Source organism: Sturnus vulgaris, chromosome 10 (genome assembly GCF_052056855.1).
Source record: "Sturnus vulgaris isolate bStuVul1 chromosome 10, bStuVul1.hap1, whole genome shotgun sequence".
Taxonomy (NCBI): Eukaryota; Metazoa; Chordata; class Aves; order Passeriformes; family Sturnidae; genus Sturnus; species Sturnus vulgaris.
In genome coordinates, this window is record NC_142252.1 from 19,612,665 (window position 1) to 19,638,056 (window position 25,392).

Consider the following 25,392-nt stretch of genomic DNA (forward strand, 5'->3'; position numbering starts at 1 on the left):
GAACTCAAAAGGTGGAGGAAAATAATTCTGATATGTGTTAAATTAGTTGGTGTTTCTTATTGCCAGGAATGTAGCAGGGACCAAAAGCATAATGAAAGTCTGAAACTTGGGGATATTTAGAATAAAGAGAACATCCATGGGTGAATTATTTAAAATGAGCTTGGGACCAGGGGCTGTTAATCCCAGTTTCAGAAAGGAATAAAACTCCTTCATGTTTCATTTCACAACATGAGCCACATACTTTCCTGATGAGTACTGGAAAGGTATTTTAACTACCCATCTAATTCCACATTTTTCATGGAGATTTGGCACCTTGCTCTAGAAGTTCTAGTTTTGGCTAGCAATGGAGAATAATTACTAGAAGAGATGACCCACTGTCCTGGCACGTCCCTTTGGAAGAAGGGTTTTATGTAGCTTCTGCATGTTATTGGTTGGTACCCTTTGTGTAATTCTCAACATATTTGCTGCAAAAAAACTACTTAGCCTACATCTGTGGTATTATTACATTTAACTTCAGCTCACATGTGGTATTACACTAATCATTGTACTTTTCAGATATAAAATATTTTACAGAGGATCAATGCAAAATTATATTGATATGTATGTCTATAAGCAATGAAAAGATATCCTTTAGAATATGACATGTTTTAATTGTTTTCTGCACTATATGTTAGCATGGAGAAAAATTGTGACTGCATGCAACCTCCTGAAGTCAGAAGTATATAATGTAATATAATTATATATCAGAATTATGATTATATATCATAAGCAGAAAATTTTAAACGTTAAAATCACATTGTATTTCCATAGATAGAGTTGTTTGTATTTCATTAACTAAAATGACTTTGTTGTCTCTCAGCACTTCAGGAAAGAAATTATTTTTGCATTTGTTTGGGAATGAATGAATATAATCCCAAATCTTTTATTTGCAGCAGTGTACAATGTGCCATTTTGTCAAATGAGGGCTGGGTGTATTTGCAGAGCAGACACAGAAGTGTGTCTGATTACCTCACCATTTCTTTGTACCCAGCATAGATGGAGGTGAATTAGAACTCATCAGCAGGAGGGGGTTTTGTTTTCTTCCCAACCAAAGCATCATAAAATCCCAGAGCCCAGTTTAAGCTATTCAGACTGAAAATAGACTGATTTTTTTTCTTCCTGATTCCAGTAAATACTTGTGTATTACATACAGTGAGACTCTTTCAGGAGAGATGCTGGGAGCTGCACACACCCATTTTAAAGATAATGCTCAGTAACCAGTCTCAGACCTTTCATGCAGCTGAAAGATTGCTGAGTAGAGCTGTGAGAAAATAGCAATGTTTGCAAAAGCCCAGGTATGGATGCAGGTATACAGGCAAAAGAGTCTCTGCCAATACATCTTCTTTCTGTTTAGAGACCTACAGTACATTCCCAGTATGTGCCAGCACAGCTCCACCTGCAGACAAAACATTTCAAATATGAACAAGGTGAATGATGGCTAATTAATTAGGCTGTATGTCTGAGAGCATTTAAGTTTGGTGTTCCTTATCCCTCCTGGAGTGCAGGTTATTGATACTGAGAGATTTACTTCCTGACTCTGCAATTTTAATTCCTGTTGTGTACATGATTATAAACCATGTCCTTGATTGCCCAGAGCAAAGAGTTTGAAGAAAGTCAAAGGAAACAGCAGGAGCCACCTTAGTGCTGGCAGTAGGCAGTGTGCTCTCAGTGCTCCACAAAAACAGATTTGGGTGCATGCAAGATTTGGTGCTCTGCCACCAAGTACCAGCCCCTCACTAACCAGGACCTGGGCAGGAGACACAGCAGAAGGTTGTGCCTGGTTTCTGCTGGTGCTTATGATCAGCTTGATATTTTCAGCATTTTAAGTCTGAAGTCTGTTCCCTGGAGAAATTGTGGGTGTGTCTAATTAAAAAGTGATCTCTTAACACTTCTCAAGACCTTGTTTTCTATTGCAGAGGTATTGCCCATGGTAATAGTTCTATTATTTGTCACAGTTCACTGAAATCCTCATTTCCAGTGGAAACACACTGGTCCAGACAGCACTTTGATAGAAAACATTCCTATTCCTTGGCATGTGGTGTAAGGGGAGAAAGAAACAGTGGCTAAGATTGCTCTTCTAGATGGCCAAGATGTGAGTAACATCTTTGGTATGATCTGAACAGAGCAGGGATCATTGAATCAGGGAATCAGAGAATTGTAGAATCGTAAAATGGTTTGGGGTGCAAGGGACCTTTCAATGTCATTTAGTTCAACTCTCTGCAATGATCAGGGGCACCTTCCCCTACATCAGGTTTCTCAGAGCCCCATCCAAGCTGCTTTGTGTGTTTCCAGGGATGGGGCAACCACCACCTCTCTGGGCAGCCTGTTCCACTGTCTCACCACCCTCATTTTGAGGTGAGGATGTGAGACTCCAGTTCCTGCCTTCTGAGCATCTTCCTTTCCAGTGGAACCTGGCCATGTCGTGTTTCTTTTTTTTTGCTTGGTTGGTTTGATGATTTTTGGGTTAGATTTTTTTTTCTTTTGCTATTGTCATCTTCCTGATACAGATGGGAAGTATTTTTTATCTTTGGTAACTGTTGCAAGCAGGAAATTCTGCTGCCTCACCGTGGCAACCTCACTAACCAGAAACCTGCCTATTGTCTGTGTCATTTCTGTAGTGTAATGGGTATTTCTGTGTGACACATACAACATTTGCTGCTACTTTCTTGCAGCTGTGTGAAGCTCCCGTTTGACATATGTTCCCATGGAATTAGCTGAATCGTGCAGTGAACAGATTCTCTGTTTCTGCTCAGTGTAGCAGGGAAGGTAAAGGTTATCCCCACCATAGGACACGGGGAGGAGTGGTCACTCCTCCGAGCTGCTTCTGGAGCTGCACTGATGGTGTTTGGTGAAGCAAATCTGCTGCAAATTACAGCGTGTGGTTATAGATCAATTTATGCTCCTGCCTGCTGCCAGCAATGTGCTGTGCACGAATGGAGCTAACTCGGTAAACATGCACTCTAGTTACTGAAAATAACCAAGTGTTGTTGTAAGGAATAATTAATTAATGTTTGTAAAGCACTTAGAAACTGAAAAGCACCTTATTAGTGCTAAGTGTTCAGGGGCCTGGCTTTCTCATCAGAAGGTAAAGTCCTTGTCTTTGTTAGTCTTTAACTGAACGAAACATTAAGGGTATAAAGCCTTGGTATCTAATGTCCTCAGTCAGGTGCTTTTGTGCCTGGCAGTCATTAGGATGCAGTAAGTAAACAAGAAGAAACTATAAATGGTCTGAATCAGCTCGTTTCCACTGATGCCAGCAGAATCAAGCTGATTTACATTAGCTGAAGATCAGCAACAGAGAATCCAAAGCACAGCTCCTCTTCTTGATGCCGGGCTCAGCCAGAGCCAGTCACTGGTTTATTCTCTGCAGCTCCTCCCTTTGTGAGCCCAGCTGCCAGGAATGAGCACAAAACTCTATTAGGGCACAGGGTTCCCTGTGCAGTGAGGTGGACAAATTGGATGGCTCAGATTTGCTCCCTGGGGCAGGCAGCACGTAAATGAACAGCGTCTTGGTGGAGAGAAGGAATCCTATATATCAGCTGTGCCATGCAGGGCTGAAAGGGGACACCTATGGCTCACCCTGTTGCAGAGCTCAGGAACGTGGAGAATAAGTCTCTGCCTTTACTTCAAAAGTGCCTTGGCTCCCTCAAAACAGCCCCAAATCTTCCTGATGCGGAAGCCGCTGACTGAAGGGTGGATTTACTCAGAAGGGTAAGAGGGGTATGAGCCACCCAGAACAGATCCATCTGGGGAGATGTGGATGTTCCTGGGGATGTGATGCAGCCCCCAGCTCCTGCCACACGCAGTGGGTGCCATCACACCTGCTCTGCAGCCACCCCGGGGCTGCTCTGCTCCTCCAGGAAGGTGAAGTCCATAGGCAACATTCCTATCTGCCTAAGAGGCTGCTCATCTGTATTTCACTCTCTGTAAATAGTACCTAGATCAGAAGCTGTGGGAGCAGGAAAAAAGGAAGGAGAGGGGAAAAATCTTTTGGAACACAGGGAGCTGCAGGAAAGGGTTTAAGACTACTTGGCCAGAGAGCACAGGGAGAAGCACTGGCCTGTCTATCACAGTACAAGCTTTTAAGATTTTCATATCCCTTTACCACACAAGTTTCCTTTCTTCAGCCAGAATTTTTCAGGCTAAATTTGATTATATTGGGCATCTGTTCCATATTTATGGACATCCAGGACCTCCATCACTCACACTGAACTTCCAGATGAATGAAAAGCCTGACAATGTGCCTGTTTATGGTGCATGAGCAGTATGGCCACATATGCATCACACAGTCACTGGCAGGAGTGCTGGGAGAGGGAATCCAGTCTTTGATCACTTGGGTGTTTCTTCTCACTGGAGATCAGTAGCCCTTTTTTTTCCTTCTGGATTAATTGGCAGAGTAAAAAAGGTTACCTGCCAAGAAAATCCAATTATTCATCCCTTGCTGGCCTTGAATAAAGCTCCATGGTTGATAAAGGGTTGCAGTTAGAGAGACAATCAAAATAAGCCACCAGGACACCAGACATTCTGTTTTTTCAATCTCTGCATCAGCCTGGGGCAGAGTATGTTTGGCTCACTTCAGTTGCAGTGCTGAAACACAGTGTGTCAGAATACCCCTCCATGATGTGTTTGGAAGAGATAGGCATTACTAGGATTGGTTAATAGTTATCTTTGTGATTAGCCATCTGTTATAGATCCATTTATTGAATCTGAGAGGGGACAGAACCCTTGCATATCTTGCTCACTCCTCACTTTGCTTGAGCACACCATAAGGAGCTTTGTGCAAAACCCATACAGAACCAAAAAAAAAAAAGCTTATTTTAAAGAGAAAAAATTGTGGTGGCCCTATGAATAGTAAAAGTCATAATAATTTGTCTTCATCAAGAGCACAGGATGCAAGTGCTTAGGAGCACTGGATAATTTTTTTCTGGAGGCTGGAATAAGAAATTGAGAGGTCTCTCAGAGGTCCAAGCAAGATTCTGGAGCTGCTCACTTGGTCCCAGTAAACTCCTGTTCCACATATCCACAGTTATTGGTGTCAAATCCTTGCATACCCTGTGTCTATGTCAGCCAAAGTATCCAAGCTGAGAAATTTAAGAGAGCCAAAGGCTTTGTTTCTGTAGATTTCTGAATCCAGAGGCCAGCAATGAAGTGATTTGGGTGAAACACCCAAAGAGTCCAGCACAGGTAAATGACCCAATAGAAAGTTCCACAGATGTCAAGGCATTTTGTCATTGAGCAAATCTTTATCCTGTGAAGGAGAAAGTGTCAAAATATCCATTGGCTGTACCTGAATAAACGCCTTGTTGAAGTAAGTGATGCTCTCCGTGGAATAGCTATGAGGTACTTGTGATATATTTATGGAACTTACAAGAAAAATTCATCAAAACATGAGAATTTTTAAATTAATCAGTGCATGAAATGGAACAGTTTAGCTCTCAAGCAGCTATGATACAGGTATCCAGGTGAGGCAGTAGTCACAAAGATGTTATTTCCTTTTATGTCATGATCATATCATGTATCTGTCTCATCTGTAAATAGAATATTAACCACCATGCACTTTCAGAAGCTGGGAGAAAGCATGGTGAGTTCCCAAAGGTGCAAGTGGACTTGTTTGTGTTTATAAATAAGCCACCAAGCTGATGTGATTAAACAGTTACTCCATCAGTGTCTTGGCCCTTCTTTTCTCCATCTGGTAGGTAGGCAGGCAGATTAAATATATGCCATGTGTTTGTTTTCCCCTACAAAATGAGCTGTGTTAGTATTTCTTGTAACTATGAGGTGGTACCAACCATACCAAATGTATTGATTTACGTTAAAAAATGAAGAGCTACCAGGAACAAAATGACGTGCCACCCAAAGCACAGTATTTTATTAAAGGACATGGCAGTAAACCGTAATTTTTATTTAAAAAAAGCTCAATTACAGACTTTAGAGAAAATTAAATTTATAGTTGAGCGCCAGTGTTTTGAAGCTACCAGTTGATTCCTGGAAGTGACTTTGAAATGAGTTTTGGGAAATCATTTTAGTATTGACTTGAGCCATAATGGTTGGCTGTTGCTTTTTTGTATAAAATGATTAAATTACCCTGAACAAGCTCCAAGTCCGTGTCCTTCTCTGAGGCCAATTGTGAATATGACCATAATGCACTCTCTAAAACATATTTCAGAAAGTAAATAATCTCTAAATCTGGAAGAACATCACTGCAATCTTCCAAGAATAAGCAAATGAACTTGGTTCCTTGTCTCAACACACATAATTTCTTTTTTTACACTGATATTTATACATTTTTTAAAACCACAGAAATTGAAGAAATAAAGGAAAGAGAAGCAGTCAATTGAACTCTCAATTTATCCACTACTATCTCACTTCACATCATTTGAATGGTCCTACAGTAAAGCAGACCTAAAAAAAGGAGAGCATTTTCTCTGAAAAGCTGATGTCCCAAGGTTGAAGCAGATGAACACATGGGGAGAATCCTGGACAGGGGACACAGGAACTCCAGCTGGCCAAGGGGAAGAAAATAAACACCATGAAAACATTGGGCTTAATAGCACCATACCATAGGTTTAAATGAAGCCTACACATGGTTCTGGACACAGCTGAGAACAGAATTTGCTTTAGTCATTGTTTTTTCCCATCTTTTCACAGGACAGGAGTGGGAATGGCAAGCAGGATGCTCCAGGGTTAAGAAGGTGACTTTGGAAACCATTCAAAACGAGAGAATACACATCACAGCAAAGCAGCTCTTTTTGCTTCGGGTGAGGCATGGGCAGCCTCAGTGCTGGGGGGATTTTTGTTCACAGAACAGCCTCGTGTGCTCTGCCTGTGTCCCAGGAGAGGCTGGCACTGACCATGCACGGTGGGCTGCGTGCCTGGGGAGGGTTGGTAATTGTCAGCAGCTCTGACACCCCAGCTTTGCTTCATCTAATTCAACAGCAGATCTCTATTTCACTACCTGGTGTGAAAGGAATTGTTTGCCATTCCTCTTGGCTTCACTTTCTTTCTTGCTGAATTAGACACTTTAACAAGACCAAGTGATGTATTTTCTATAGGGAAAGCTTTGAAACGAAGAAAGATTGTTGCACTTCGTTCAAGGTCTTCTTTCAGGAGGAACTTGACTAACACAGAGAGGCTTCCAAGAAGTTTGTTCCCCAAACTATTTTGGTGAGAGAAGAGTTTGTTGTTCCTTTAATTGTTTGTTTTAATATTTATTGTGTTTTTATTTTAAAAATATCTGCTTTTCTTTTTAATATGTGCTTTGCCCACCAATATTGCTATGAAGAAACCCAGTATTATGGTCAGGTCTGCTCTCCAGTGATCCAGGGAGGAACGACAGATGCTTCAATGACATTCTTTAGGTGTATTTTTTGGTTACTAGGAGTCGTTTCAATAGAAACACTGCAATATTCAGCGTGCTTTGCCCAGAGCCTGTGCCTGCCACGGGAGATCGTCCAGCTCTGTGACTGTGAGAGACAACAGAAAAGCAAAAGGAATAGAAATAAGAGAAGGAATGAGGATAAATGTAGGCAAGGAAAGCTCAGAGGAGGCATTTCTAGTTCTTCAAGGGATTTGCAGAGCTCGATCTGTAGAAAATTTTCATCCACATCCAAACTGGGCAGAAATTCCTTTCAGGAAATGCCATCACTGACCCCCAGCAGCTGAGATCAGCAGCATGGGCCAGGCTGCACCAGGAACTAGGATCAGACATTGAATAACACACAGACCCTTACTCTGAGGAAGGACCCACAGAAAGCTGAATAACAGGCTGAATACCTTGGATTTTAGTAATTCTGGCAGTGTCCTGGTAATGAATAGCTCAGGCAGGATAAAATATCAGCATGTGCAGCATAAATACTGCTTGGACCTCTCTCGTGACAAGAGGCATGTAAGTGACAGAAGTTTAATTTCTGGTTAAACTACAGCTTGTTCCTGGGCAGAAGAAGCAGGAAGTGTATTTCAGAAGAGAGCTGTGAATGTATCCTGTGTTTTTAGTCTCTTTTGCCACGTAGTCATTCATTCTTCAACCTTTCCCTATAACTTCCCATTATTTAATTTCCCTAGGCAAAAATCTGTGATCCTTGCCAGAGTCACTCCTTGATATTCTCTTTCCTCTTCAAAATTTTCTTGTTTTCTGGACAACTGCTTCCCAGTCTTGCCTTTTCATACCAACAGCATGTCACTGGCTTGGAGTTAATGCTCAGCAAAACCAAGGATGCAAATACTCATTCTGTGTTTAAATGATGTGTTTGTAAAGATTAATTAGCAAAGAACTTGGTGCTGATCAGCCCAAACAGGCAGTGTATAAACCACTGAGACACCCAGGAAAGGGTTTTCAAAAATTCCACCAGAAGGCAGGGATATTTCCAGAGGAGCAGTACTTAGGTTGTCAATCCCACAGCTTTTCATTAAGACCAAAATTCCTAAATCATGTCTGTATCCTTTGAATGCCTTCTGCCTTAGCACTCAGTGATTATGACAGCTACTAAAGCAGATCTGTGCTTAATATTTTGCTCCAAAATCCACCTTAAATATCTAATTATGAGAGCCTATAGGAATTATGCACTTTAATTTGCTTAGATCTAAGGATGAATACCATTTACATTTCCACTACTGAGGATACAAGTTTTCCCGTCTTTAGTCAATGCCACTATTAAATATACAAATCATGTTTGAAAAATGAAAAGAAAGCCCCTACCTGGAATATATGCCAGCAGAGATACTTATTGCTGTTAACAACATTACATGGAATTCAGCATCTAAAAGCTCTCAGCCAATATTGTGTGCCAGAAGTGTGGAAAGAACACGTGGAGAGAATTTGGTGGTTTGTTGTTTGAGGGTGGATGCAATCTTAATTCTGGTGTCTTGTTCACAGTAATGAGAGAGGTTTTGTAGGTTGAGTCTGAAAAAGGAAAGAATAGTCTTTGTTTTACTGTTGTGGCAAGTGCCAAACCTGGTGAATAATGTAGATAATTTTTTTGACATTTGAAGTAGAGAATAATGTATGATTAATGTCAGTTCCACAGTTTTCCTTCCTTGTTGCTCTGCACAAGTACCATGGTGTTTCTTAGAAGTGAAAAACTGTGCAGAACAATGTCTTGAGCAAGGACTGAGTTACAGTTTTTATCTTGCACTCTTGGCTGTTCAGTTTGAAACTTATTTTATATATCTGCTAAGCAAAATAAACTGATCACAGTCTTCAGCCACGTGGGATTGGTTTGTCCTCAGTTGCATGTTTAGATATTTAATGGAGTATAGATTAAAAATGGACTTTCACTTTCAAAATTGTAATTATTCCCATTTCTCTTCTTCTTCTCTCTCTCTCTCAATTTTGGGAACAAACAAACAAACAAAAGCTGCAACTTACTCTGTCTTTATTCAGAGATGTTTGTTAAAACTCCTATTCTTTATGCTTGTCAACTCCTGCCAATTTATCTATAGTTTTTTGTTTAGGTTTTTTTGGTTTTTTTTCAAGATACTTTAGTCCTGAGTGATGTTCTCTGGATGAGACTTTTATCAGTGCCAGGCTCCAAGGAATAATAACCTTCCATGTTTTATAGATGCCAGTAGTGTTACCAAACAGTGAGATGAGATTTGCTCTCGTGCCACAGCCCTGCACTGTTCACAGGCACTTCAGCTCTGTTCTTCTCTTCTGATACTGAGCAGGACATTGCCACTTGCCCAATGTCATCTCGTTGAATCTTGACCATCTTTCCAATCTATCAAGATCATTTTGAATCTTAATTCTGGCTTCAAGAATGTTGTTACCCTTGATGGTTTAATGTACACTGTAAATTTTACATGAGTACAGTCTTCCATCATTTAAGTTAATGAAAACACTGACAGGCCTCTGTCTGAAATACCTGCCTACCTTTAGATAAAGTGTTAAATCTTCTAGGAAATTGCATTTTCAGACACTTTGGTGGTATTGTGGATTAGTGCTAGTAGATATTTTTTCACCTCGATTTTTTGTATGCTGGATAGTTTTCTCAGGGTAAATAGAGATGCTCCCTTCTGCATCTATCCTCTAAACAGTTATTTGTTCAAGCAACATATGGAGTCTTTTGTGGATTTTTTTTTTACTTCAGGTGCTCAGGAATAAAATATTTTAATGAAATCTCAAAGTGCTTTTGTTCCAAAATCTCCCGTCTAATTTCTGTGCCATGGTTGCAGCAAATAAGTTGGAGGGCTTGAGGGTTTTACTGTTGTGCCACTGGAGGTGATTGAAGATATGAACAAAAAATTTTCAAAGTGTCTGTATAACCACCCACGGAATAGGCTTAATGCATTAATTCAGGCTGGTTTTCTGAGAATTAATTTACATTTCATATATTTGAGAGTCTCACATGGAAAGATTTTTTATTATGACTTCTAATACAGTAATTTGATGAGATAATAAGGATTTACTTTGGAAGGATTTATAATTAATTTCTGCATATAAAGGAGGTATCATTCCACAGGTGTGAAATTTATATTTATTTGTTCCCTATAATGTTTCATGAAGGAGACATAAGAACAGGTGCAATTAAAGAGCCATAGGATCTTCTGGTCTCTTCTCTCCCTGTCTTATGACTGCTAATAAAAAAAAAAAAAAAAATCAGTGGAAAATCTGTGGAGAAGGAGAAAGAGTCTATGTCTTTTTAAGAAGCAAGAGTTTAATTATGAAAAAACTTTGGATTCCATACACTGTGTTAAACTTCCTCTTGTCCTTTCCATGTTAATTTATATTCTACCCTGTCCTAGATACAAGATCTTTTCCCCAAACTGCCTTCAATAATACAGAACATTGTTCGAGGGAAGATTTTGCTTCTTTCTTTCTGTTGAATGTGTGATGAAAAAGTTGAATAACCCGCAAGCAAATGCATTTTAAGGAAAATCTTGTGGGGGTTGGAGGAACAAGCACTGAAACCACTGCTGAGTCACTTCCTCCTGCCATGTCAGGTGTCCTCAGGAACTCAGAAATTCTTGTTGAAGGCAAAACCTGTTTCACTGGTGTACCACATCTGTCTGGGGCATCATCAGAAGAATTCCTGACAAATCTTCAGGGGAAGGACAAGATAATAAAGGAACTGACTTTGGGATGTGAGCTGTTACCTTGTTCACTGAGCTCAGTGGAGCAGGAGACTTGTAAATGTCACCATCAAAGCAGATATTTATTAGTTGGAGCTGACACACTCCATCTTCCCAGTAAGTGGTGAGAAAATATTCCCTATCACTTGAGACTTTTAAAACTGCAGCAGATTGAATATGGCCTGGAAAAAGAAGTTCTCTTGAGCTGAGTGCTCTTATAGCAGGGGGGAGTGATGAGATGAACAGTTTTGGTCTTTCCCTCCTGATTCTGCCCTACTTTCCTGTCACCACCTCCAAGAGGCTATTGGTTGTTTCCACAATCAAAATTGTTTCCAGGGTGCTATGGAGTAAGTGGGAAACTAGACTTATACAGTAATGAATACTGACCAGAGAGCAAAATAATGGGAACACTTTAAAAAAAATAATATTGACTTTTTCCCCTCCTTGCTTACCAGCTGCAGACTGTGCCGTGAGAGAAACCAATCACAGACTCATTCCCAAACTGTCCAGATGAAAAAGACCTGGAGGCTACTTTGCTTATTGCCATAACTTTCCGGAATTGCTTCCTGCCATATATCTGAGTACTATATTCAGGCTAATTTGCCATAACTTTCCACTAGAAACCTATTCCATCCCCTGATAAATCTCATCTCTAGCTCTTCCCGCAACTCCTATCCTGAAGAACTCAGTTCATGTTTTCATTTGTCCATTTTCATTCTGAATCAGAAATGCTGCCTGAAATATTTAAAGGCTAAGGACCTCAGCAGGCACTGGAGAATGCTGTCGATGCTTTCCCTGTCATTTTCTTTGCTCTGTGGAGGATCTAGCATTGTAATAAAAATTCCAGGCAGGCAAGAAAAATGATCTATATTACTGGACAATCTGCTAGCCTTATCTCCTGCAGATCAAGACCTTTTTACCTATAGCTTGGGAAAGTATTATTTAAAAAGTATGAAAGGAGAAGTGCCTTATTACACAGTTGGTTCTACCATGCTGAATTGAAGAAATACCTTTATAGAATATGGAGGACAAACTGAATTTTAAATGAACCTTCCAGATATGTAGATATTCTCCTGGGCCAAGAGGATGTTGAAATGGTTCAGGCTTCATTCTGCAGTGCAGAACTCAGCACACACTTGGGTACCCCACTTTCTGTGGTGTCATTTCATCACTGTCCTGCTGTGGGGTAGTTTGTGTAATGCTGGTGTGGCTGTGTTGATGCAATTATGACCTCAGAGGAGCCAGTCCCAGCTGGAAGATAGGACACATCCTCATGAAAATCATTCTCCAGGTGCTCAGCATTCCCACTGGGTACTATATGTTACCATATCATCCCTTTGTGACTCAGGAATGCTCATATCTGATTCTGTAAATGCTCATTTATCTCTTGACACCTCACTTAGCCCACATTGAAACTAATGGGAAGTTTTTCTGTCCTTTAGAGAGGAACTGAATCAGACTTAGCTGGAAGATAAAATGAAGCTCAGATTCAAAGATATTGAGGATAGGAGCATAAAAGTACTTGGTTAGAAGATAGTTTGAAATTTCTTCTTCCATTGCAGCATTGATTTTGTATTGGTATAAAAAAATTTTTCCATTCTCATCCAGATCTTTGAGCTCTTATTTTCAAATACTGTAGCTTTAACACAGGTACTGAATCCTGCTTTTACATCTTTTAGCAGGAATCTTTGTGTCACTAAAGTATAAAGAAAGCACTATTTCTCTGAGCTAGTGGTGATGAAGGTGTGCTGTTTTGGAAGAAATAGCGCTTCTTTGTGTGTGTATTATCACTTTTGAGCCCCCTCTTGGTTATCTCTCTTTGTTTCACACAAGGATGGTATTAGTAGCCTGAAGCAATCTCTATGTGCCCTTTCAATCAGAAACACTTCTTGATTTGTGTACTTATATAGCACAGGCCAAGTTGAAGTGAGAATTTATTTCCTGAAGAAAACAGATTTAATGTGAAAGGTGATCCTCAAAAGTTTCACAGCTCCAGTTGCCTTGGACAAGCACCAAGAAAAGCAGCTGCTGCTCTGAGTCTCCCACGTCTCTGAGAGCTGCAGAGCATGGATGAGCTGGGGGAATGTTCTCTACACAGCCCCTCCTTCAAAGACAATGCACATATTACAAGTACTAAAGGAGGATTAATATGAAAAACGTTAAACTCGGGCTTTCAGTTCCTCATTCTGCATTGCACTGTGGTTCAGCAATCTGCACAGCAGAGCCTTCAGATCCTGCATCTCACTAATTACGTTCTCCCCCTACCCACTTTAACTTTGCAATCCTCTGACTCTCATAACCCCAGACCCTTCTAAGCTTCCCAGTGTTTGTAGAAAAAACCAACCAAACGAAAAGAAATAAAGAAACAACATTAGCAAAATATTCAACATCTTTTAGACCATTAAAAGAAATATGGCAATAAGAATATTTATTGGAAATTTAAGACTGTTTATACATTTTTTCTTAAATTAATGAGTACTAGAGTAGAAGAAGGACAGAGTGAGTAAGTAGCTTATTGTTTGGAGTGCTGAGAGCTGCCTAAAAGGATGTTGCACTGAGAATACTCTACAACATGAAAAAGAGACCCACAGGCAAACAGCTATTATCTCAAGTAATCTTCAGCAAAGAGGATATGTCTATGAAATAACTTTTGGAGACCCTGGGTAATTCGAGACCTCAACCTCTGCTCACCAAGATACTAGATCAGAAGAGAAATGTTCATAAACCCTTTTGAAATGCACTAAAAAATATGGACGATGGAGAATGAAGGATGGGTTACTGTATGACCTAATGATGAGATGAACAAAAGAGGGGAAAAACATTGCACCATCTTTTTGCAAGTTCCATTTATCCGTGAAATAAAAATTAGATTCGTATTTGCATTTTCATTACACAAAATTGCTATCTTCTGACTTACCAGCACAATGGTACTGTTTTATTTATTTAAACAGGATAGTTTGCTTTCCCTGGTATGACCAGCTGAGAGAAAAATAGGATTCAATAATGTGAACATTTCACAGTAAATAAATTGCATTAATACAACAATATAAAAGCTGTGCTCAGCAGTTTCTCTAGGACAAGGTCTGTTCTAGAACTATGCATCCAGCTTTCTAAACACTTGGAGAACTGTAAAGGTTACATCTTGTTGCATGAAGTAATACAAAAATATATAGAATTTTTGCTTAGGATTCTGCTAACTCACATCTCCCCATTACAAAAGTTTTATGTTTAATTGTCTGTTTTCAAGCAGAATATTTCTGCATCTCTATTTCTTACTCATATTCACTACTGCAGGCTTCTCTGTAAATCTTGCAGCGACTCATTCTTGCAGGAAAGAAAACAGTGAGGTCATGTTTTAGTTTGAAGCAAAACCAAAATGAAAATGAAAACACTTGCCTGCTTTTAATGCTCCCAGTCATCCTTTTTCTCCTTGACTACTTTGTAACTGCAATCTTTCTGTTTCTGATGCAGTATGAAGGAAAAAGAAAAGCCTCTTGAAAATGTAATGCTTGAATATGGATAAGCACATCTTTTTCTTCAGAAATTACTTAACTATTCATATGTTCATAAAAGCACCTGAAACACTTAATTTAAAAAAACCCAAACCATTGTGTTTGTAGCTCTATGTATTATTCATTGCAATGGGGTAGTTTAGGATGGTGAAATCAAACATTTAAACTCATTGTGAACTTATGTACATAAAGTGTTACTTTCATTTATACACAAGTGTAAGTGTTTTATTAGGAAGTATTTGTGGTGGAGTCTCTTTTTATAGGTAATACTTATGATGAATGAAATTGTAAAATAATTAATATTGAAGTCAAGCCACTTCTGACTTTTTTTGAGAATATATTTCTGCACACTTCTATAAGTATCTGGAGCATGGAGCCATAACCAAAATCTGTGGCAGAAAGGGATGGCAATCACTCTTATATTTTGTCTCTCAATAAAAATAAGAAGCACTCATACATTCTACACCTCTCATTTCTATGATGTACACACACTGAAATACTCCCTTTATCTTTCTTTAGAGGTACATTTTACATGGTGCATACACCCAGGGTGAAATAAATGAATAAATTTAATGAAAAATATTGTAGCTATTTTTGTATTTATCTTTAGGATGACAACTACAACCTGCATCCTCTGCTGATGACAATTAGTGAAAGAGTAGAAATTATAGCAAACAAAAAACTTCTTTCACATTATGCATGAGCATCGAGCTGATTTTATTCTAATGTTCCTCGACATCCTCACAGCAGTCAGAAACCTTGAAATGATTAAGCATAACAAAGATCTAAATACTAATTTTTCTTTTCATGTCACTGGTAAATTATAACCTTAAAAACATTAGAATTTCATTGGTGCCATATTTGATGTTCATAAAAAAAACCTGAGGAATTTACATCTCCTATTTTAATTATATATGATCTTTAAATCTATTTTTGTGCATAAAAATAGAAGCTTTACATCAGCTCTTCTGCAAGGGTGAAATGCAGAGTTTCCTCATGTTATTATCTTTAAACAGCACTTACAGCAGAATGGGTGCTTGAGCAGAGCCTTCAGCTGGGTAAAGGATGGCACTGCTTCCATTAACACTCCTGCAATTGTGATAGGGATCCTCAGGTGTGGATCTGACCTCCAGTTTTTTTCTTGTTTTTTGGTCTGGGTTTTTTTGTATTTTTGTTTTTTCTCCTTTTTTTTTTTTTTTTTTCAAGAAGTAACTACAACACAGCAAAGGTTGTAAAGCATTCACTTTGAAAATCGGAGACTTTCTGCAGCAAACACTTTTTTCCCTGTTGCAGTATCCTCCCGCCTGATGATTCTTCTGCTGACAGTAAACTAAATATTGAACAGCCCTTCAAGGGATTTGGCTCTTTACTTCTGAGCTTTTCAAAGAAACTAATAAAATGTCTAATTATTTGTATAATCAAGGCAATGAATATTTGATCACTAACATCAAAGATAAAGACATAATTCAAGAGATGAGCTATATGCTTATTATTGCATTACTCATAACACAAAGAAAGTTATAATTTCCTTGAAAATGTGTTTGTTAAAGGTCTTTGGGAACAGTGGAGTGGAGAAATATTGGGTATTAATTTATATATATTTGTTTAATTATCTAAAACTTGCCATAGTGTCATTTGCCAAGCTGTTGTATGAAAGAAATCATGGTCAATTAGGGAAAAAAACCCTCAAACTTGGACACACTTCACAATGTCAATAATGGTCTGAAGTCCAACCAGACATTGTGAATAATATTATTTTTATGCATTTATATTCTTATTATTATATTTCTTATTACTATTGTTTATAATAGTCCAGGCATAGAGGTTGGATTATCTGTTTAGTGTCAGTGAAGTAATTTTTCTCTATTTCTGATGGAGATGCACTGTTTATGGAACATTATCATTGCCACTCCCTGGTAGTTCCTGTTTGCCTTTCTCTTCCCAGCATCCTAAAGAGAAGCCAATTTAGTCCTAATCTCCCTTTTCCCACATCATCCCTCAAGGTTCAGCACCACAGCTAGCACTGATAATTAAAAATACACTTTGATGTGACCTAATGCTCAAGCTGGAGGCAGCCAGGAACCAAAGCAGCCATTTCTATTTTAATATTTCAAACACACCTTAAGCAGTTTGGAGATCCTCCATCAAGAGCAGTTGCTGCCTAGAGAGCCACTGTCAGCTTCATGAAGCCCTGTGCATTTCCCTGCCATGACAAGTTGTTCATATCAAGGTGCCTATCAGATTTAATTAATCTGAGTGTAGATAATTAAAACTATTAACTACTATCTATCAAGACATAGGGAACTGCAAATGCAGAAAGGCCACTTAATTGAACCTGGGCTGATTGAGGAATGCAGGTTTGGACCCTTTCTTCCCTCCTGCACCAAATCCTGGTTACAAAAGGTTAAAGTGGCTCACTCAGGTATGTCCAGGTCAGGGTTTCAGGCCTGGGTTTACCACCAACCCCTCTTAACTGAGTGAGTGAGTGCACCACTGCACAGAGAGAGCCCAGCAACACACTGAGAGCTCAGAATCCACTTCCCAATCCCTCTTTTTACACATTTCATCACTTTCTTGTTCATTTTGCTGTGTGTGTTTCCACTGATTAGATCTCAAGTCACGCATCTCCCACTGTCATTTAATCTTCTTTGTTAGTTAGATCATGAGTACACCAAGCATGACTCTGAGCTTCATTTATTCACAGAAATGTTATGTATTTTCAGCAATATATTTGAAGGTTTTCTGCTGTGAATGTCCCCCCTGTGCAGTGCTCAGGTGTCTGAGTGATTGCCAGTGCTCTTTAGTGGACTGCAGACATCCTGTTATTAATTTGAGTAACTGCTCACCACTCATATTCTCAAGAACCCCATCACTTCTGCTGCACAGCAACAATATTTGGACTTTTGACTTTCTGAAGTGCATGTAGCAATATTTCACACCATGTACTAACCCAGATTCTCAGGCAGAAAACTCCTCTAGTCAGCTGCAGTTATGCAGTTAAAAAAACCAAACAAACCCAAACCCAAAACTTTCGTGTTTAAAAGTGACTTGTGCTCATTTTGTTCGAATAAGTCTTAATGGAAATGAAAATTCATAGCCACCCTGAGAAGAAAAATCTTCTCAAACCTTCTAAAAATTTACAGCTGGACAAAGAAAGCGAGGTCATTGCCCTTAGGGACATTAGGACAGTGGGCTGTGGCAGTGTCATTTGGCCACCACACCTGTCCCAAAATGAATGAGAAAGAAGGAAAAAGGCCAGCTGTGTTATGTTGAATGCATTATCAGTTAAAAGAACAACATATTGTATGGATTTCATCTCAATTACTAGATCTATAGTGAATAAATGGTCCAAGTGAAAGGTCAAGGAGATTAAAGGAGGTTTATTTATCCAAAGAGCTCTTCAATTCTTTGATAGTAGAATTCTTCATTATAAAAAACCCACACCTTCATCTGAGGAACAACAGCACAAATTGCAGATATTCACTAGCAGAAACAAAACTTACTTTAAAAAAGGCAACACAACTACTATTATGATTTCTGCTGTTAAGAAATCATTTCAAATTGTACTTGTGCCTGAACCTCCACTTGGAGATCAAAGACAAACTTTAATAAGAAATTATCTCTTATAAAAAGAGGCCCATTCTAAAGAATGCCAAAAATAAAAATGGGCATCCGGACAAAATATGTGCACAGTCAACTATCCTAGGGGAGCAAGAGCAACCCTGGAGCTTCTGCTGCTCTCTTTTATCTTGCCATACCTTAAAAGCAGCTTTTTTTCCCGTCCATGCCAGCTCTTCCACAACAGGAGCTCAGCAGGAATCCTCACGGTGTGATGCAGCAGCTGCCCTTGGACATCTCAGTGCCATAAATCCACTGCTGATGGGAGAGGGGCCACTGGTGGGGAGAGGAGTGGCAAAGCACAGCATTAACACACCCCACAAGAAACCTAACCAAAGAATTGTAAGCATTCACATGACATAAAAAAAAGAATTTAAAGGTAATTTAGATATAGTTGGCTAAAACATAAGGCAGGGAAAGCAGCCAGCAGATATTTTAAGGCCATGTTTGCACAGGAAATACTTAGAATGGGAATACAAAGAATTGTGGGGCATCGACTAAATGGGAGAGATCAAATCAAGAGGAAATTTAAAAAATGTATTTAACAGCAAGGTTGTGTGGCTGCTTCATTATGATTTTGTGAGGGAAACACTCCAACCTGTTTCATTGGATACAATAAAACACAAAAAGAGCTGGGGAAAAGCAGGAGAAAATGTACTACAGAGAAAGTGCAGCAGTCAGAGGTGGAGCATGAGAGCATTTCCATCCCTTAAGTACCCATTTCCTGGCTGGTGTTGCCCTGTCATTCTTGTTTTCCCCCTCTGGAACCACTAACCTCCCACCACAAAGGGATCCCAAGCCATGGGACAAACATCCAAAGGCCTGCTGGGGACACTGATGCCACTGTACCTCATCTGTCTGTGCCATTTGTGCCCAAAGTCCTGCCTCTGGAAAGAGCCAGCAACTGGGGTTAGGTCCTGCAAGAAATAGCCAGAAATTAACTGCTCTGTGATAAAATATAAAATCCAACCCTGAGAATGTGTGATAATTTCCCTAGTCTATTTTCATAATTGCATGGAAAACATTCTTGAACATTTCACACAGATTATTAGAGAATACTTAATTTATGCTGCTAAGTACTGCCTTAAAATACCTTTAGCAAAGTCTTCAAAATGATAAACACCTGTCTTAACATTCACACCAAAAATAGGCTTTCACCAGACCATAACAAAATTATAATTTGTGAGGTTCTGAAAGAAGATGGGAGTAGTGAAAATCATCACAGAATTCATTTTTTAACATCCCAATATCACTGTCACTTAATAGGACTGAGGTTTTGGGAATGAAATTAAAGCATAAATCCCTAGAAGAGACTTTCAGAAGCCTAACATGCAATTATTTGGTTAAAAAAAAATCAGGTTTTACATGTTTCTGTCAATAGAAAAGCAAGGAGAGGATGTAAGCACACACTGTTAGCAACAAGAGCAGCTCAGCATTGGAGATGTTTAGGGAATAGAATTCTTTGTCAATGTTCAAGGTCCAAAATTGTTCCATCCAGCAGAGCAGTTTTATAAAAAGACCTCAAATTAGACAATTTTTGTCCACGAAGGTATGGAAGGAGTAAAACATGTTTCAAGGTGCTCTCCAAAATGCTGGGCAGCTCAGACAGACGTGCCAAGAACTGCTGAGTTATTTCACATCTCTGCACATCTGGAGCAGCCCAGCTGGCAGAGCAGAGGTGCCCCAGGCACACCCAGGGTCAGGTGTGGAGGGTGGGGGCTCTGCCAGCCCCCTGTGCAGGGCTGAGCTGCAGGCAGGGCTCCCCCAGCCTTTGGGAGCTCCTCCCTGAGAGGCCCCAAGGAAGAAGCTGCCTGGGAGCTTCAAAGCCTTTTCCAGGGCTGAAAGATTCCCCTGGGTGGGAGGCACTCTAGATGCTTAGTGAATCCTGGCTCAGACCTGTCTCCAGATTCAGGGATATTTTCTATAAGATACTTCAGTTTCTGGGAAATAAGGTGTTTTTTTCTCAACAGAAGACTGCCTTGTCTGATGAGATCTGACTGGCCTGCTCCTGCTTCATTCCTATAGGAGGTTGCTTAACACTAGTGATTATTTTTATTTTTAGAAGTTAATATAAAAAAAAAAATCAAGCTTCTAAAAAAAAAAAAAAAAAGAAATCGCGTAGCTGAAGGCAAATGATGAGTTGTATAGAAAATGGGAAGAATTTTCTGATGGTGAGTGAGAAGTGTGTGTACCATGGCATGGAAAGAGGTGCAGCCACTGTGGCTCAAGTGTAGCAAGACACAGAGCTCCTGCAGCACCACCAGCTTGTGTTTTACAGCAAAACCCAGGCAGGAGGCACACAGCTGTTTGATGCCTCACTCTTGTGTTTAGCCTGGGCTGCCAGACCCCTTCAGAGGAACCTGGGTGTTACTGGTAGCTCCAGAGGTGCAAATTGCAGCAAAAAGCTACTCAGTTTGCAGAGGTGAAAAGCTATTTCTACCCAAAATCTCTGTTCCTGTGGTGGGCCATGAACACCTGCTCAGCAAGTGAACTCCTGCAGAGTTCACGGATGTCTCCAGGCTTTGGATCACATTTATGCAGCTGATAAGCAGAAATTTGATCTCTAGACACACCTCGGTTCAAACTACACAGATGCCAAGAGGTGAGATGCCATAGTTTCAATTACTTTTCTTCAACTGGGTGTGTGTAGGAGAAAGAGCAAATAAAATAGACAAAACTGCTGTTATTCAGAAGACACCCCGAGAAACAGGGAGACAGGGAAAGATTAAATGTGACAGCGACTCCCTGGAGGGCTTTGTGAGAGTTAGGGAGGACTTTTTTTAACCCTGGCACATCTGAAACTGAGAATCTGAGGCAACAAAAAATAACAGTAGTTCAATAGCAGGTAACTTTATTCTTAATTCACCTGAGAAATGGTCTGGAGAACTATTTAAAGCACAGTGGAACTTTATACAAATAATACTTCCTTGGACAACAAAAGGAAAAGTAAGGCATGCCTAATGTGTGAGAGGAAATTGCTGGAGAAGCTCAGATAATGCTGTAGCCTTTTATTGATTTTTCTTAATAGTGACTACAACTGTAGAATATGTCTATGTGCTATGAATAGATGCTGTGAATAAAATTCAGGTACCCTGCTAGTCAATTTTTCTTACCAATAAATACACACCCCAGAAAACATTCACCTGTGTGGCAAGCAGCATTTAATCCACCTACTTTGCACAATTGATGGAATTTCAATGGGGATTCATTAGAGGCTCCCTGGAATGTGTATTTGGCATTTCTGACTGTCCTTGGGTAGCAACCAGCCCAGCTGTGGGTCAGCCAGAGGAAGGATGAGGCCAGCTGGAAAACAGGTGTGCTGGAACAGAGGTATCAGGAATGTGTGACCAGAAATCCACAGCTGGACAGGCACCCATGGCATGGAGTTCTCTCTCAGCTTGGAAAAGTGAATGTGGGGCAGAATTTCACAGGTTTTGGTCTCTCCAAAATGAAAGGGAAAGCAGATCCTGATCAACATGAGAAACAATATTTAGTGACTCTCAGTGACATAGTTACTGAATATTTATCTATTAATACCACATAAAACTGACTTCAGATGGCATAGCCACATTTGGTTCAGCTGATAGTCTAAGTAATGCTTCTGCTTAGTTGCCATTGTGCTTGAAGTCTGTCATTGTTCCCAAAAATGCTGGGCAGCTGGGTGTTGCATGGTCCCAAGTGGGAGGGGAAACACACTGATCTTTCTTAACATGACTTGACTGTGAATTTGTTTAATTGTGTTGGATTAAACTATTTTCATGTCCTCTCTGGATGAGTTACTGCTTAATCTGAGCTGAAATCTAAGAAACCAGAACTGTGAGATGAGGCTAAAAACATTTTTGAGGAATTTGACTGAAAAGAACGCCCTGCCTTGGTTTAGCAAAGTCGTGTCTGAAGAACTGTCCTTATCTCAGCTTTGCCAGGAGGTGAGATGGAGCAGCTGATGAATGCTGCTTGGTGGAGAAACACACAATTATTTCAAATAGAACTTCAAATAGTTAAGGTAATGAGAGGACTTTTGAATAACTTTTCTTAAAACTTTTCTGTTTTTATTCTTTGTTTTCCTCAGGCACTTCCTTCTTTTCTGATAGTCACAAATATATAAAAGCCTTCAGAATAAATCTGCATGGGTCACCTGACTTCAGTGGGTTCCTGACAATTGGAATGAATTAAATTTCCAGCCTTGTGATTTAGAGCATGAGAAGATCCATGTCAGGTCTGCTTTGAGCCATTAGCCACTCTCCAGCAGTGCATACCTAGGGAAAAATTACAAGGTTAAGACGTTGCAACTGAGGCAGAAATTACATCTACTAAGTCCTCAATGGAGTTTTTCAATCCATAAATTCTGCTGCTGGAGTTTTAACCTCAAATATATTTCTGGCTCATAGCCATGAATTTGACTAGTTGTTTAACTAGGTTAACTAAACTGACCATTTAACTGGATGTTGGAAAATGGCCTTGTGATTGTTTGGGCCCTGTAACCCAAACAGCCCATTTGTTGTCCTTTTGTTCTTCTATTTCTTCTAAACAGTGAGCAATTCCTTTCTCTTAATTTCTTTATTTATAATTGCACAGACCTGTGCCATATCACCCCTAGTCATTTGTTTTCCAGCCCTAGGCTTGCTTGGCTTTTTTCTTTGACAAAGGAGCTATTCAATATGTTTGCTCATCCTTCTCCCTGACTGGAGTTCTTTTATTTTCTCTTTCCAGATGAGAAAAGATCTAAATAAATACTACCCAGAGACCTCTTACTTTCTTTGAAGTCTGCAGTGATCTTTTTAACAGTGCTGTGTAAAAATGACATATGAGAAATACAATGAAATTTGTTGAGACTTCCAACACTGAAGATTAAGTAAATATGATTTTACTCTCTGTACTAAATCTGCTGATGAAGAAGCTAAATTCTGATCAGCAGCAGTTACAGTGACTAGCTTGCCTGCTTTTCTCATGCTGAGGATAATTCTGCCTTGGAGATGCCATTTGTTGGTATCTTTTTGCCATGAGAGATGTTTAAGCTGATACTTCCTTAGATGACAAGACTGAAAATAGACTTAACATCATTTGATGGAAACCCCCCAGCATCAATAGAACCAGTACAGACCTCGAGCCCTTTATCTTGACTCTCAGACAGTGCTTTGGCAGCCCTATATATGATAATGTAAGAATAATTGCTTATTACATCTCTGCTGTAGCATACAAGCATTGTGTAATTCAGCATTAATGTCTGACAACCCAGCTGTCATCTTTCCAAAAATACTTGCTCTCTAACTACTGTAGCTGCTGCTGCTTCCACTTCAAACCAAGGGAAGAGATTTTGCTCTGGGGCATTTTGACAGGGTGTTATCTTTTGAAAAGACAGATGTTTGTGCTGCAACTGTCTGGTGGTTTTAAGGCTCATGCACATGTTTCAATAAGTAAGTGCTAAATTACTTGCCAGGTTCTGAGTTAAGGTGGGCTTCTAGAGAAATATGTAGGTGAAACCCAAAAGTGAGATGAGCATGCTCACAAAAAAGTTTCAAATCACCTTTGAAACAACATAAAAAGCCAAAGAGCTCTGACTTAAAGGCTTATGAATGTGAAAAGGCATTTAGAATTTATAAAATAGGTGGCAGTGTCATTTTCTGCCCTTCTCAATTTAATTTCCCAAGAGATATGCTTCAAAGGGAGGGCAAATAATTCTTCCCCTTATAAGGGATTTTATTATTTGAAGTAGTATGTAGGTCCTTATTGACCCAACTTTGATTTGTAAGCTGATGATGAAATTAATTTGGCCTTTGGTGTAACCACAATTAACTTCTCCAGAAGGGAGGTGAGTCCATGTCTTGCAGTAAAAAAGTCTCTTTGGAAGGAGCAGCCTGGAGCCTTTGTGCTGTTTGAGGCTTCAACAGACTCATGCCAGCTGAAGTGTTTTCCCTGCCTCTGGCTGGTCCTCTGCCCTGGGTGGAATTTCACCTTGGCAGATAAATTATGGAAATTCTCTCACATCAGAATGACTGATTATTATCTGATATGGGAGTTTAATTCCTCATTCAGATTCCCCATAATGGACCAAACAAAGACCTGGAGAATGACACTGATTGAACAGAGTTTAATATTCTTTAGAAAGCCTGGTTAACCTGTCACTGCTAAATGAAGATGTGTTGTATCTCTGTGTACTTTAGACTCTGTCTGGTATTAATAAATGGAAGTAGGATAAACTACTTGAGCTTTAAAACAACTTACAAGGAAATACATTAAACACTCCCCTGCCTCTGATAATCTGCAATTGCTTACTGAATGAAGGGTGGGGAGGAACAAGGAGAAAAGAAAAATAGGGATCCCATTTTTAAAAGTACTCTGAAACAGTCTTTGCTATTAACTTACCAGAACTCCAATCTGAGGACTCTGGTTCTGGGAAATTTGCTCAGTAGGATCACTTCAAGTCATTCTGCAATCACAGATAAGCAAACATAGGACAAATAATTCAGACAATTCGTATGAGATGAGGGGACCCAGTTAAATGTACAGTACAAAGTGAAAAAGTACAAAGAAAGTACAATGCCTTTTTTATAAATAAATAAATACAGATGTATGTATATTTATGTATGCACATACATACAAAAACCTTATGAAACCTCAAATTTGCAAGCTGTTCTGTACAAAGATTTATCATACATAAACTAACTCCTGGGACAAAAAAAGACTGCTTTGCAAGTTAGAACCTAACAGTATTTCTCCTTATGCCAACTTGCCCACCCTGTTCAGCTAACCACATGCCTAATTTTATTTTGGACATTATGAAAGTAGAATTAATGAAAAAAAGCTTAGCTGTCTGATGCTCTAGCTCTGATCCTCTCTGATGTTTTCTGTCCTGTTAGGAGCTGGAGAGGGCCATGGGTGTTCATTTATTCCAGAGGCTGGAAGAAAATTTTGTTGGAACAATTTTGATTTTCTATGCCAAAATAAGATTTTTCCATATGAAGATTATATTTCTTCTCTTTTTCTTCCTTGGATCACACTTCTCCCACTGTACCTCATACCCCAGCTGGAAAACCTGAAGCCAAGATTCCTCAGGTGCTGCCTTGGAGACTCCAGCAAACTCCACGTCCAGTGAATATGCCACACACTTCTTACATTCTGCTTTAGTTTTTTGTATTTTTTGTGCCACATCTTTGCA

General features: G+C 39.5%; 1 long non-coding RNA gene across 5 annotated transcripts in view; it reads left to right on the plus strand.

The window, feature by feature from the left end:
* The window catches only part of LOC148222700 (uncharacterized), a 114,962-nt gene that overhangs the window by 50,964 nt on the left and 38,606 nt on the right, over nucleotides 1-25,392 (plus strand). For 3 of the 5 annotated variants that reach the window (XR_015805776.1, XR_015805774.1, XR_015805775.1), the window contains one exon: nucleotides 6,688-7,203. This is a non-coding gene — a long non-coding RNA (uncharacterized LOC148222700). The remainder of the gene's footprint in view (nucleotides 1-6,687; nucleotides 7,204-25,392) is intronic. The other 2 variants (XR_015805777.1, XR_015805778.1) reach the window with 1 other exon arrangement.